The sequence below is a fragment of the Micropterus salmoides genome, unplaced genomic scaffold (assembly GCF_014851395.1).
Source record: "Micropterus salmoides isolate LMB-PRFRI ecotype aquatic unplaced genomic scaffold, ASM1485139v1 Ms_hic_scaffold_3, whole genome shotgun sequence".
NCBI classification, from domain to species: Eukaryota; Metazoa; Chordata; class Actinopteri; order Centrarchiformes; family Centrarchidae; genus Micropterus; species Micropterus salmoides.
The window spans coordinates 2,976,996-2,993,821 of NW_024042261.1; positions in this window are offsets into that span (position 1 = coordinate 2,976,996).

Consider the following 16,826-nt stretch of genomic DNA (forward strand, 5'->3'; position numbering starts at 1 on the left):
TATTACCCTTGTTGCCTAACTAAATGAATAACTGGATCATGTAGTGTGTGTGTGTGTGTTTGTATCTACGAACACACTACATGCCTATGGTATAAGACCGTATATACTCTGTCATGAATTCAGTCTTGTCCAGGTGTATGGCTGCTGCTGTAAACTAAAGAGTATAATATTCTATTTACAGTATCATTTAATACTAGTGTCAGAGGTAATTACACAATTTCACAACAATTTTTTGAGCATGTTCTATGTGTTTATTTGTACTGGAGCAAGTAATCACATGTGACGACTTGCCCCAAAGTCATTGAGACAACTTGCCCCAAACTGACATGTGTGCTAATGTTGGCTAAATCTCAAGGTTAGCTTAATATAACACTTCAGCTGAAATATCAAAAGACACTTTATTGTGTCCTCTACTTTGTGCAAAGTTATCATTTTGAACATTCATACCTAATAAGGTTGTGCAAATGTTTTACTTTTGAAGCAAAAAAATTATAAAATTGTGCTCACCTCAGAATAGAGTGACCATGACCACATGTGAACAGGAAGTTGAACATAGAAAAAGAAGTCACACAAAATGGCTATTTGATTTTTGACATAGAGCCTCTAGTGTTGGAGTTATGAGCAGTGTGACAACTTACACACCAGACAACTTACCCCGCTCTCCCCTACCACATGACTTTTGTTTACAATTTCTGGACGCTTTTGCATTTGCCAGCAAAGGCATTGGTTCTACTCTGGTACCGGACCTTAAGTTGGGAACCCGCCCATAATCTAATTGTGTGCTGTTCTTGTAGTGGTGGTAAACTGTCTTTGTGGTGTTAGTTGACTATGATCTAGTGAATGTTAGCCATTAGTATTAGTAAATTGATCTATTCTTAGGTTCTTACGTTATCTTCTGTCTTGGTCTATTGTTTGTGCAATCTAGGGTGATGTACAGCTAGCGCTGTGGTGAAGTGGTGAAGTGTTCCAATGTAGGGTTAAGAGTCCCCATTCTCCTTTCTTTCTTTATTCTTACAGGATTTTTAGAAATCACACCTCTTCCCTGATCTGTTGTTGTTCGGTTTGTTGAGCCAGTTAGTTTAGTAATTGCTTTGTTACTTTTGAAGGCTGAAAGATAACTCAGAGCATTTGCCATTTTCTATCCAGAAACAAATTATTAAATGTTGAAACTGAGGTGCAGCCAAATTGGAAGGCTGCAGGCAACACAGGATCAAGACTTTGGTGAATGCTAGGTGCTCTCTGTGTGTATTTTTTGTGAGGATAACTTGGAAGGGGTGCTGATGTACTGTACGCCTCCCATAAAGGCAAAAAGAAGTGTATTGGGTAATTACATTTACTCTTGTATCTGGAACAAGTAGTGTTTCAGTGTACTTCTACTGTTTTGAGTATTTTTCAAACTTTTTTTTAGTATTTTTCATCTAAGTATTGTACTTTGATGCATTTTCTAACTGCTTACTGTTTCAGGCTGAGTGCCCGAGTGGTTAGTTCACAACAAGCCTAGCAGTTTGTGAACATGTCCACCCTCTACACTGGCAGACAGTACTGCACCTGCTCAGAGACAGCTTCCTCCCACAGGCCATAAGACTACTGAACTATTTTACTTACCTGTTTACAGCTGTGAATATTACTACATGTTTACAAGCTGTTTTACTACCACAGTATATATATATATATATTTGTGGATTACCTGTACAACTGGATCTTATTACACATGCATTACTGCACAAACTTTTACTTTTTACTTTCCTTCTCATTTTTACTTCAATGATTTTCTTTTCTACATATCTGTATGAGCATTGTTGGAGGGACCCTGAGAACTAACAATGTACTTTCCAACAACTGCTTCACTGTAATACTGTAATTGTTGTTTGTTGACAATAAAGTACTCGAAACAATGCAATATAATGAAGGATTCTGTCATTATGTTCTCTCCGGGTGCTCCGGCTTCCTCCCACCGTCCAAAGACATGCAGGGTAGGTTAATTGGTGACTCCAAAATTGTCCTTAGGTGTGGATATGAGTGGCTGTTTGTCTCTGTGTGGCCCTGCAATGGACTGGCGACCTGTCCAGGGTGTACCCCACCTTTCGCCCGATGTCAGCTGGGATTGGCTCCAGCAGGATAAGCGGTTGATGATGGATAGATGGATGGATTCTGTCATTATGGTATAAGATCAACATTCAGACAGAATATAAAGAGAACTTCAACAAATAGAACAAAACATGCTTCTGAAATAAACTGCCTATCCTTGATTTAATTTAATTCTATTCAATTTTATTTATATAGCGCCAAATCACAACAACAGTTATCTCAGAGCGCTTTTCATAAAAGAGCAGGTCTAGACCGTACTCTGTGATGTTATTTACAGAAACCCAACAATTCCCACCAAGAGCAGCACTAGGCGACAGAGGCAAGGAAAAATTTCCTGTGGCAGCAACCTCGAGCAAAACCATGGCTCAGGGTGGGCGGCCATCTGCCTCGACCGGTTGGGGGTGTGAGAGAGAGAGAGAGAGAGAGAGAGAGAGAGAGAGGGGAGGGAGGCAGCTTACACAATTAACACACAGAGGTACAGACAGTAAAGGTGATGTTGCTATGGACTGAATGACTAATTGTACAGATATTTACAGTAGTGTTAATGATAATAATCATAATGTTAATGATTATTATTACAATAACAACGATAGGACTAGTAACAATAATTGTAGCAGAGGGTGTCGAGCAGGAACACGGGGGGAGCAGGTGACTCACAACCACAGATCCAGACTCCACAGCTCCAGAGCCAGAAACACCTGCAGGAAGTGATAGGAGGAGAGAGGAGAGGGACGAGAAAGCACAAGACTACCAGAAAGGGGAGAAGTTGTGTTAATAACATGCAATAATGGGATGAGGTTGCATACAGAGGGAGAGAAAGTAGAGGAGAGATGAGCTCAGTGCATCATGGGAAGTCCCCCGGCAGTCTAGGCCTATAGCAGCATAACTAAGTGATGGTTCAGGAGTCACCTGAGCCAGCCCTAACTATAAGCTTTATCAAAGAGGAAAGTCTTAAGCCTACTCTTAAATGTGGATATGGTGTCTGCCTCCTGAACCCAAACTGGAACCTGGTTCCAGTAGGCCTAACTGATTTAATGTACCAACCAGCAAGTGCAATCCGTGACCCAATCAAATGGATCCACACCCAACTTGCTCATCAGAAGCTGTTAATGGTGTGACCAACAGGTCTGTACAGGACTCTGAATAATAATTTAAAGTTATATAAAAATGAACCTCCCGCACAGTTGACATGAACAAATATGAGTGATAGATAGATAGATAGAAAGAGAAAGAGGGAAAACAGATACAGTTTGAAGAAGGAGCTCAGAAACAGAGCATCAAACTGAAGAGAAACAAACAAGGAGAGAACAAAAACAAACAAGAAGAGGATAGAGGGACTGAAGCAAGTTACAGCAAACTACTGGACACTGAAATCAGTAGGTTTTTGCATTTATTACTATAAAACAAGTCCCAATTGAAACACTCAACTAATAGCTAACAAGCTAACACTGGACTGTGGTTACCTAGCAACGGCATCAAACAGCAGTAGTGCTGTTTTAAACACTAGCTGTGTCTCAATTCAGGGACCGTATCCTTCGAAGGCTGCATTTGAAGACCGAATACGTCACAGTCGATGTAACTAGGCTGTCCCATTTCGAAGGCTCCTTCAAATGCGGCCGAGAAATGCAGCCTTCTTTTCATCCGTTTGGAGGATTCAACAGCTGGATCCTTCGCAGCCCCAGGTATCCCGATATTCATTACGCGCCGGTTGATTGTCCAGCGTAAATAATGGCGTCAGCTGTGGCTGTGGAGTTGAGCCCCCCGGATTTTACCTATACGTATATGTGTGATTTGAAATTTATATATTCTGTATACATTTTTTAATATAATTTTTGTATAAATCATTCACTGTCTAGCATAAAGGAAACTACAAACTGCATTCATCTTACAACCCTGTTTTAAGATAATACATACATTTACCTTGTACGTTGTATATTCATTTCATTCATTTTAGCCATGCATGTTAATAAACACAGTTGCTGAAATTTGTTTTTCTGCTGTTGTTATTTACCATGATTGACTTCCTGTGCCTTAGGATTGCAAGTGTCCAGGGTCAGGAGAGGGTGTAGGGGGGAAGCCCACTGCTGCAACTTGGCCCTGGTTTGTCCTCATGGATGAGGTGTTGGGACAGAAGCATTCCACCACCCCACCTGTTGTAATTGCCTCTATCCCTGAGGACACACCAGGGCCAAGTTCTGCAGTGGGTGACCAGGAGGAGGAGGAGGAAGAAGAGGAGGAGAGCCAGCCGAGAAAGAGGGACAGAGAGGATGAGCTGCTTCAGCTTCTCAAGGAAGACATGAGGTTGCAGAGAGAGGCAGAGGGGAGGAGAGCACAGGAGAGCAGAGAGAGGATGGACAGGCTGTTCTCTCTACTAGAGAGACTTGCTGAAAAATAAATCCTTAAATAATAATATATTTATTAATCAATTCAAATAAAATATTTGTTAAATAAATGATTTTATTTTCGGTGGCCTTTTTAACTATTTACAACATATTTACAACATTTATTCCACTGAGCAGGGAGACCCTGGTGATGCTGCTGGACCTGGATGGGCTGCCACAATAAAGACCCTGGTCAGCAGGACATCATCTGGGGTGGTCTCCAGAGTGTGTTGCAGGTGTGGATGCATCTCTCCACTGTCGCATTGTCCATCAATGGGTTTGCAGGGCTGGTTCAATCGACGGCTGCCATGTCACTAAGATGTTTTAGTAAGAGGCAAGAATAATAGGCCGTGCACACAAAATACTAATTCACAATCTCTTTTTGACAAAATATTTCAACAGGCAAAATTGTTAGGATATGAATAGGAATTTACCGATCTTTTACTTGCCTGTTAAAAATATTGGTGGTCAGGGGGCACCTCCTCCAGGGCAGACACCTCTGCAGACAGCTGGTCACGCCAGGGAGCACCACTGACACTGACACTGACCGTCTCCAAACCGTTCTCCCCCTCATCCTCTGCCACATCCTCCTCAGGCTCATCCTCTGGGGCCACAATGTCACCAGCCCCAAGGCAGATGTTGTGGAGGATGGAACATGCTGTTATGACCTGAAATGGTCTGAAAAAATGTATGGCTTTTGATGAATCAGTCTGTTGATTTACTCATTAGTATAATTAAAAAAAAAAAAACTCATGTGAGGTACAAAGGTGTGGTGCACCTCCAGCGCTTGCTGGAAGATGGCCCAGATCCTGGTCTTCATCATCCCAAAAGCACGCTCTATAATGGAGCGTGCCCTGGAGTGATGGCTGTTGAAGCGCTGGGCTCCCACACCTTGTATTGGCTTCTTGTAGGGAGTGATGAGGGGGAGTGGGTGTTGGAGGCACGGGTACCCTCCGTCTGCAAGGATGAAATGCCCTGGAGGAGGGTAGAGTGAACTCCTGTACAGTGGGCTGTAGCGGAGCACTCTGAAGTCGTGGACCGACCCAGGCCAGCCCACGTGTCAATGAAGCGGCCCTGATGGTCACAGACAGCCTGCAGGATGATGGATGGAAACAGTTTCCTGTTCCTGTAGCCACTGACCATCAGGGCCGCTCGGTGGCTTGACGCAGACATGGCAGCCGTCGATTGCTCCAGCTGCTTTAAAAAAGGCTCTGTGTCTTGCCAGCCCTGCAAACCTACGGGATATCGGTTGTAACTCATCCTGGGTCTTTGGTAGGTGGATGACCTTGTGGCGAATGGCCACCACCTCCTCAGTGACTCTGTGGACGAGGCATTACAACACTCTGGAGACCACCCTGTACGATGCCCCACTTGCCAGTCAGAAGAGAAAAACCAGGGTCTCAGTCGTGGCACCCCATCCGTGTCTCCATTCCTGATTTAGGAGGCCCAGTAGCACTCCCAGGGCCTCCCTGCTCAACCGTGTGTCCTGCTGGCTAAACAACCTGTCCAGCACAGGCACACTCAGATTTATCCTGCAGTACAGGGGCCTGGGCTGGTGTAGAGATACAAGGAGAAGAACAACTGTTATGAAGTGCAGAGAGCTTAGTTAGATAAGGCTTGTATATCTTTCTATTCAACTTGCTTTAGCTGATCAATGACAAAAACACTGTCAATATTTTAATATTAAAGTAAGGTTATGTTTTCTTTAAATATGAAATTATGTTTTTAAAGTGAAATGGCAGTAGCAATAAACTACGTTAACTGTGGTTAACATCACTGTTAGCTTTCAGAAGCCTATAGTACCTAAATACATATAAAATGTAATGTTTCTTAGTTACTTTCCCCCACTATTTACCTGGCCAGGGTCCTCTCTCAGCCTGAGATACCTCATGCAGCGGCGCCGGCAGTTCAAGTAGCTCTAGTTCCTCTATTAAAGGTAGGTAGGTAAAATATTAAAATTAAAATATTAGTCTCCATGCCGGTGGACCGCAGCTGTGAAGGTTGCTAGGCGACAGGAGCGGGTCTTCCCCACGCATGGGTAAGGGCGGGGTCAGTTGATGAAGCAATAGACTGTCCTCCGTAGACCAGACCATCTCATTTAGCAACGGTCGTTTTGGCCTTCGTAGGCCGCAAAGGATGCGGTCCCTGAATTGAGACACAGCTATGGTTTTAAGCTTGAAGATCAACAACTGTTTCATGATGTCTACACGCTCTGAAACCATTAAATATCCCCCAGTTATCAAAAGCAAATCTGCAAGAGGAAAATATAAACAAACAATACTTTGAGAGAGACCAGAAATACTGTTCCTGGACCACTACAAAGACAATTTAATCTTCTGGACTGATGAACCATGTGTCTGGCTGAATGTGTTCAGCTCTCATTACCCAGCAATAAAGAGAGCAAGCATTTGTAATGGATGGAAAATAAGTGTACTGGAAGAAAATGACTCTGACAGCAGCAGTATAACAGTAAACCTGTTCAAAAATGGAACTGCCATGATATAAGGCGACCTGAGACAGTTTGAGCTTGACTTTCCTACTATGAGACTGAGAGCTGAGAAAGAGAAGGAGGTCCTCGCAAGCATCGCTCCAACCCTGGGAGTCAAACCTTCCTGTTCTGTCCCTGCTCCAGACAGACAGCCTGCTGATGCTGACACTGATCTTCTCCTGCTACAGCACTCTGAGGCCCTGGACATCATGAGAGAACACCTCTCCCAGATGGAAATAGAACTGGTACAGATCAGAGAGCAGCTGGACCAACAGCAGCCTACCTCTCCTACTGTCAGTGACTTCCAGGCCAAGAAAGAACAGGACAGTGTCAACTCACAGCTGAGAGAGTTTCAACAAGAATTAACTCGTCAGAGAAGACAGCTGGATCATCTCAGTGAGGAGGTGAAGGAACTTAGCAAGGACAGAGACAACTGCACAACTGAGTTGGCTACTCTGAGAGAAGAGCTACAGGACAGGGACAGGCTCAGTCTACAAGCCAGACAACTCCACACAACCCCCTGTGCCCGCCTCTCAGACCCAGACCACATCCAGCCAGCCAAATTCTCACTACACCTGCTGAAGGACAACACAGCCCTTTCCTCAAGAACCCCCCCCAAGACGCCCATCACACCCCTGCACCTGTCCAAGGCCCGGCCTCTAGCCAGCCCCCAGCTAGGAGCTCCAGACCTGAAACCACCACCACAGATCCACATCCAGCCCTGGAGCTGTTAACAGTGCCTGAGCTAGGCTCGCCTAGCCACATCATCATTCATACAGGCACCAACGACTTAAGGTCCCAACAGAACGGCCTGGCAGACTCTCTGAGGAGAGTCATTGAGCAAGCCTCCACCAATTTCCCTACCAGCAAGATAGTCATGTCCACACTACTGCACAGGAGAGACTTCCACCCCCACACTATTTACAGAGTGAATATCAGAATCTCCAGGGACTGTGCCCTCAAACCCAACGTGTTGTTGGCCCACCATCCGACCCTCCACCCGGACCTTCAAGACCATCCAGACTTCCACCATGCATCCACCCCAGAGAGGACAGCCAAGTCACCAAATCCACCGCGTCACCAACATCACAACCCACAGCCCACTTCACAGCCAACACAACACTGGCCTCTGAGACCAAGCCAGAGAGCACACCCCCATGCCAACAGCAGAACCAAGACTACAGGAGCAGCAGCCTATTGGACTGAACTATGCTGCAGAGGTGAGAAGAGCAACAGCCCTGTCCCCCTCTGGTGAACTCACAGACATATTACACATGCTAAACCTGCTCTGCTGTCACCTCATATAGCTACATTGTGGAAGAGCAGAGACCTCTTAGAGACATCATAATAATTCATAGTTTAGCATGTTGGATATCATTTTAAACGATTAATCATTTACAACACTCTTTTCCTCTTTTTACACTTTTTTCTTCTCGTTTGTTACTACTAATTTACAGATTTTAATAGAGAGTTAAAAGACTCAAAGAAGATGTTTCCACTGGTCTTCCTCATGGCTACACTGAGATTATTATACCATCAACAAAAAACCCCACAATAAACCAAGGCAGAGATTAAGGAGACATGATTATATGGTGTAAATCAGAACTGAGCCAGTCCATCACAGTTATTAAAAAAGAAGAATCTTAAATATGGTTGAAAATTAACAAACAGATGATTTGTGCTGAGCAACATGTCTACATGTGTGCCATCTACAGTATATACCTCCATCAGAATCCCCCTACTACAACCCAGATATTTTCTCTATTCTTGAGGAGGAAGTTAACCATTATAAAGCCATGTGAAATGTATTAATCTGTGGGGACTTGAATGCTTGAACAGGGGAAAGAGCTGACACTATGAACACCCAGGGAGAAAAACACTTACTTGGAAGCACCTGCTTCCCCCTCCCTGAATGTCCTGCTAGAAAGAGCTTTGACAAGCTGACTAATACAAGCGGTATGCAGCTTTTACAGTTCTGCCGTATGCTGGGTCTGTACAGAGACAACGGCAGGCTACGAGGGGACTCTCTGGGTCGCAACACTTACAGCTCTGCTCTTGGCAGTAGTACGGTAGATTATTTCATTACAGATCTAGATCCAATGTCTCTCAGACCTTTCACAGTCAGCCCCCTCACACCCCTCTCAGACCACAGCAAAATCACTATCTATCTGAAAAGGGCTCAATCTAAGTCTGGAGCCCCTAGTGCCTGTGAACTGTTTACTCATACAGATGGACCCCAGACAGCATGGGGGCATACCAAAAGGCACTGGAAAATCAAAACATGCATGATTTAACTCATTTATTTCTAACTGAAACATTTCCCCAGAATAATTCTAGTGTAAATTCTGCTGTGGACAAAATCAATTCAATATTTCATCATTTGGCTTTATTGTCTAATTTTAAAGCCTCCAAACCAAAACCTCAACAAATGAACGGTAACAAATGGTTTGACACTGAATACAAAAATCTGAGGAAAACTTTAAGCAAATGATCAAATGAAAAGCATAGGGACCCAGATAACCACAACATACGCTGTCAATATGAGGCCACTCTGAAACAATACAAGTACACCCTAAAAACTAAGAAAGAACAACACAGCAAGAAGCAGCTCTGTGAAATTGAGGAATCCTTAGAGTCCAACCAGTTCTGGGAGAAATTGAACAACCTAAACAAAACCCAGCAGGATGAATTGGTGATCCAAGATGGAAATACTTGGATTAATCACTTTAGTGAATTATACAGTAATATTACAAAAAATTATGATCAGTACAAGATATTCAGGAAATGGAAAACTCTGGAGGCAGTGATAAAAAAAACAACCAAAAGCCTCTAGATTACCCTGTAACAGAACAAGAATTAAGTCATCCAGTCCCTGAAAGGAAAGAAGGCTTGTGGTATTGATGGAATCCTCAACGAAATGATCAAATACTCAGACCATAAAATCAGATTGGCTGTACTAAAACTATTAACTACTAACCATTACTATTCTAGCAACTGGAACTTTTCCAGACATCTGGAACAAAGGTTTAATAACCCCAATTCATAAATCCGGAGATAAATATGACCCAAATAAGTACAGAGGACTATGTGTATCCAGTAACCTGGGAAACATATTCTGCAACATCATTAAATGACCACAATATTCTGCATTAATGCCAAATAGTTTTTTGCCAAATTGCTGCACAACGGACCATATATTTACCCTCCAGATGTTAATAGATCAAGAATTAAACATTAAGAAAAGAAAGGTATATGCTTGTTTTGTTGACTTCCAAAAAGCCTTTGATTCCATCTGGCACAAGGGCCTTTTCTATAGGCTACTTGAAAGTGGCATTGGAGGAAAACCATGATTTGATTAAGAACATGTATACAAAAAGTGAATGTGCCATAAAGATTGGAAACAAACAAACAGCGTTCTTCTCCCAGGGCCAGGGAGTGAGTCCAATTCTCTTCAATCTATATATCAATGAATTAGCAAACCAATTAGAGCATTCCACGGCACCTAGCCTCATCCTAAACGATACAGAGATCAGAGGTCTGCTGTATGCAGATGACTTAGTGTTGCTTTCACCTACTAAAGAAGTTTTGCAACAGCACCTTAATCTCCTGCAGAGATTTTGTCAGACCTGGGCTCTGACAGTAAACGCAGCAAAGACTAAGATAATGATCTTTCAGAAACAATACAGAAATCAGGTTTCACACAATTTCTATTTAGACACCACTAAATTACAATATACAAAAAATATTATTATTTGGTTTATTTTTATTAGGGACCGATACTTCTAAAATAGATAAACGGAAAAGAGCAATCCAATGTGTTTACCATAGTGTTTTTAGCAATTGCTAATTTGCAACACCTGTCCCTAGTAACAGTAATGAAAGAAAAAAGAAAATACAATATGATGATGACATTACAATATAACACAAGATAAAAGGGGATAAAATGCGCCAAAATAAAATAAAAACATGTAATGTAGTAATGTAACTACAGTAAACTAGATGTGAGTACACATTTGTTGCTGAACTAACCAGGACTTGGCTTCTCTTTTAAAAGTGTGTAAAAGTTTGCAGCAAAGTCCGTCTGAGCAAAAGAAGTTTTGCAAAATTAAACTTTACAATCGCCATTTGAAGCTGCTCTGGTGGATCTGCTGCTACTCTGTAGTCTCTTAATGTACTTACATAGAGGCTGAGGAGCAAGTCCATTTAAACATTTAAATACAAGCTTTACATAATGAAAATCAATAAAGTTTGCAAAACTTAAAATCTTGTATTTGTTTAAAATGCGACAGTGATGGTACCTGACTTGCTTTTTGACCAGATTGTAAAGACACTCTATAGATTTAATCACAGACTGATTAGCCTGGGACCAGGTAGTTAAACCATAAGACAGATGAGAAAGTATCATTGAATTCAAAAACATCAAGGCGCAATCAAATGTCAAGCATTTTCTTATCATCTTAAAACAGGTAAGGTTAGCCTTAATCGTTTAAAGTTTAACTGGGAGTCTAAAATTATCCCCAGATACCTCACTGCTGGTACTTGTTCCATAAGCTCACCTTTAATTTTAACATTCAGGGATTCGGTTTCAGATAGCTTTTTAATAGAAAAAGATGCTTAGTGTCAAACAGAAGGCATCAAGCCAAGCTGACACTTTTTCTAAGTTTTTGGTTGGCTTATCTGCAACATCATCACAGGTTTTGCCAGATACATGGACGACTGTATCGTCAGCGTACATCTGAATACCTATATCAGGACATGCATCTGGCAAGTCGTTGATATATAAACTAAAAAGGATGGGACCCAACACAGGGATTACTGTTTCGATTTTGCTGAAAGCAGACTTGATGTTATTAATTACTTCACAATGTTCACAACGCTTTAAACATGAGTCAAACCAAGATAATGATCATTTTGACAAGTTTAACATTGAGAGTTTTGAAATTAAAATGTTGTGGTTTACCGTATCAAATGTGTAGCATGTCTAAACTATATATGAATTTTAATAAATTTATGAGAATTAATACCCAATTAAGAATTTTAATATTCAGAAAATATCAATCCATAAAAAGCTCTTGTTTCGCAAAAGGGGCACCACCGGAGTTGTTATTAACCTACAGTCTCCGGACCTCTAGGTAGCTTTTAATAATTATACAATTATTCACCAGTGATCAGTTAGTTAATAATCGCTCAATTATCTTAAATCAATCAGTCAGTCTCATATCTAAAGGGTAAATTCTCTTGGCAATACACACAATTCCTTGGTTACAGTGAATTTATTAACTAACTAACTAAGGTGATATAAAAAGGTGGTTAAATACATCAGGGAAATAAACAATGGCTAAACAATGAGAATGGAGGTTCGATTGTGGGAAGCATTTGACGGCAGAGGAGAACTAATGAAAGTAAGTTATGAGTTTAGGAGTTAAAAAGACAAAATTAACACTATGGGACATCCCTGACTGAAGAATGCTTTGTTTGGTCTTACTGCTTGTCGGCGGCCTGCTTTGGCCTGTTGCACGGGTCCCACGCTAGCTGCCCGATCCTGGCTTTTTTGCTAGGGGATTCTCCAAGGTTCTCCGTGTCTGATTGAAGAAAGACCTCAAGGGTTGAGCCGTCCTCCGTCTGGCAATTCGGCTGTTTCAGGTGTCCTTCGTTGCCACTTGCGAGACCACGTGGCTGGGTCTGACCGCGGTGAAGTTGGCTCGACAAAAAAGCTTAGAAGGGAACTTGGTCGTTCCTGAATTAGACCAGTGTAACTTAACGGACTTTAACAAAACAAAAGAAAGAAAATAAAACAAGTAAAGTTGCTGTTAAACGAGGGAAAATCGATGTCGTGGCACTTCGCGTGTGTAGCTTCAAGCAAAACAAAGACTTCGTATGTCACTATTTTGTTGTCTGGGGCGTGGTTCCCCAGAGGGCAGTCCTTCGTTCCCGCAGGGACTGTCTTTCTAAACTTTAAATGTCTATAAAAGAAAAAGAAAATCTATTATAATCAAATATTTTCCGAAATCAAACCTCACTGGTCAAACAGTTGTACAGTTCTAAGTTTAAGCATTTGGTAACAGGACAACACTTGTCAAATTATTGGTCATGATAAATAATGAGTGACATTTATACATTAACGGCATTTCCGACGATGGTATGTAATACTTATTTCGTCCACTTGGGGGAGCACAGGTTACATGAGGAAAGCTTAAGTTTAGGGTTTCCTGCCCCCTTTTAAGGAGAGTTCTGATAGGCTGTTCAGGCAAATGCTAATCGCTGGTTAATGTCCCTTTTGTCAGTTTAACAGTCAAGCACCGCGTTATCAGGCTGTGGAATCAAAGGTGCCAGTTTTCTGATCAGGCTGCTCAGGAATAGCACTTAGCGAAAGTGACCTTTCCACCCCCTTTCTTTTGGGGTCTCTTCAGCCGTCTGTAGAGGGTTGATAATTAACCCCCCTGCTTCTCTCTGGGAGAGAAAAGAGGAATTTGGAGTTGCTCCAAATTTATTTAATATAACATGCACAAATCCACACTGTTGTTCACTACAAATGCTTTTTTCAAGTCCAGGAACACTGCGCCTACAACATTACCTTCGTCAAGTTACTGTTTTATATTTTCTAGCAATAAACAGGTTACTGACTCTGTGGAGTGATTATGTCTGAAACCAAACTGTAGGGGGTTTCATACATAATCACTCCACAGAGTCACTACACTTACCTTGGCCTCAACATTACATACACAGGGAACTTCAACATGGCTGTGAATGTGCTGAGGGACAAAGCAAGGAGAGCTTTCTATGCAATAAAAAGAAACATTAAAATCTACATTCCAATAGAAATCTGGCTTAAAAATTTCCAATTTGTACTAGAACCAATAATATATGTATATGCTAGCGAACTTTGGGGGCCGAAACATAATAAAGAATTTGCCAAATGGGACAAAACAATCATAGAACCTTTCCATACTGAGTGTAAGAGCATCCTGCAGGTGCAGAGAAAAACACCAAATAATCTGTGCAGAGCAGAGCTCGGCAAATACCCCCTCTTACTAAAAATACAGAAAAGATCAATTACATTTTACAATCACTTGAAAACATTTAATGCCCAGACATCCCATCACAAAGCCCTAACATACCAGGAGCTGAAACCAGAGAAGAGCCCCTCAGCCAGCTGGTCCTGGGGCTCTCTGCAGTACCAAGTCCCCAACAGCTTCAGGACAGCAACACCAACTCAAGCAGACCAAACCAAATTATCAACAAGCAAAAAGAAAAATATATTGAATACTGGAAAGAAACGACCAAAACACAAAGTAAATTCCAATGTTATCTGACCCTAAAAAGAGAATTCACACTGGCAAATTACCTGAGCACAATAAAATGAGAAATTAAACTAAACTAAGAAAAATGTTGACAACATACAGACTTTGTTGTTTTGTTTTTAAATTTCACATTTGATACTGATTTTTTCAGTTGTTTTTTTTAATTAATTAATTACTTAATTATTTTTTGTCTATTAATACACACACACACGTTTATGGTTTTATTTATTTATTTTAATTTAATATATTATTTTCATTTTCTCACACACACACGCTTACTGCTTTATTTATTTACTTTTATTTTTAATATTTATTTTTACATAATTTTTATATTTATATATTTTTATTATAATTATTTATTTATTTTTATTAATAATTAGATAGATAGATAGATAGAAAATGTCCTAAATAAGAAAAATGTTGACAACATCCAGACCGAGTGAACACAGCCTGGCCATAGAAAAGGGTCGCCACAGACAGAGCTGGCTACCACAAGAGGAGAGACTCTGCTCAGATATTAGGAACAGATATTGGGTTGTAACAGTAATCACTATTCTATCACTCTGATGACTTTGCACATTTATGGGGTATTTTTTTACTAGAAATAATTACATGAGTAATATTTCACATCCATTTATTTCATATTGGACAGCCTACCCTGACAATTACTGTCGGCCTCAGTGTTGACATTACACAAGCTACTGTGATACATGTAATATTACATGCACACAACACATTACCTCTGTCCCTTCCAAACAAATGCTTTCTACTCCACTGGGCTCTGGAGGTCACTGCTCAAACTCAGGCCACCTGACAAATGTAAGACAGAGTGTATGTTGGTTTAGAGAGTTTATGCATAAATACTAAGCTAATGTTATGTAACAGAAACATTTCAATAGCAACAGCTATTGAAATGTTGAGGTTAATGGCTGTACTTCTGATACCTCTGCTACCCTGGTGGTATGTCTCTGTGGTGGGTCTGTCTGGTCATCTCAAATTTGTGATTATGGCAACAGCTACAAAAAGTCCAAAACAATTAGAAGAAATAAGTTATCAGTGTGTATCATGCTACAAACATTAGCATTTACATATTTACACTGCACCTTGTTACACTACTGAGCAATAAAGATATTTTTAGTTCCAATACGTGTCTCTTCCTCAGTTAGCCAATTCACAACATCACATTCCACATTACTTTATTTTACAGCTGGGCAACAGTTAAATTTTTTTATAACATTAGCTTTGCAGTAGAGTCCTACTAAAGCAACTTAACGCACCTACTACTGTGTTTATTTAAAGCCCCCCTCCAGTGTATTTTGATGTTTCTATGATATTTCATAATTTCCTTACAATGTTGATTACCCACATAGTTCGCCAAATATTTTTTGCCTCGTTAAAAAACTGTCACGCCGTCACGCCTCATTAAGTCAGAGCATTAAACCCATAAACATTGTTGTTTAATTTATCATGTAATTTACTTAGAACTTACAGTAGGTATGTCTCTCTGTGTCTGATGGTCGGTTTGTCTTTCTAGTTTAGTTAGCTAAGTTAACTAAGTTGTAGTTAGCCAGGTGTAGTTAGCTAGCATAGTTATTGCAGAAAGTTCATTTTATCATTTTATTTTTTAGTTTCCCCCTCTTGGTTTAGTGTGCTGTTCATTTTCATTATGGCATTTGTGCGTGCGGTGTTGGAGGACAGATGACTGCGTCGCACTTTCACCTGCCACCATTTTATATACAGTCTACAGTCTTACGGGGCGGCCGTTAATCAGAAGGTTGGCGGTTCAATCCCTGGCTCCCCCTGGTTGCGTGTCGAAGTGTCCTTGGGCAAGATACTGAACCCCGATTTGCCCCGGCGGCTGTTCCGCCAGTGTATGAATGTGTGTGAATGTTAGTTTCCATTTGAGCACTTAGGCTCAGTGTATGAATGTGTATGACTGGTGAATGCAGATGTAGTGTAAAAGTGCTTTGAGTGGTCGAAAAGACTAGAAAGGCGCTAGACAGTAAAGTGTACTAAACTTTACAGTGTAGTGATGTTAAAATAAAACTAAATTTATGATATTTTCTGGTAACAGGATATTTTCTGGTAACAGGACTCACAGTAAAGGCGCTAGACAGTAAAGTGTACTAAACTTTACAGTGTAGTGATGTTAAAATAAAACTAAATTTATGATATTTTCTGGTAACAGGACTCACAGTAATGCAAAGTTACAGTTACAGTTAAATGGAGTTGAAATTGAAAGAGTCTATGAAACCAAATTCTTAGGTGTGATCTTAGATAATAAATTTAGTTTGAAACCACATATTGAATACATTAGAAGCAAGGTAGCAAAATCAGTCGGAATATTGTATAAAACAAAAGATCTAATAAATAAAAAAGGCTTGAGTATTATATATTCCTCCTTAGTTATGCCTTATCTGTCATACTGTTCAGAAATATGGTGAAATGCAAATAAAACAAACATAGATGTGTTAATTAAGTTACAAAAAAGAGCTATTAGACTTATTAATAAGTAGGATATCGCGAACCAACCAACAAACTCTTTATTCAAAGTAATACCTTAAAATG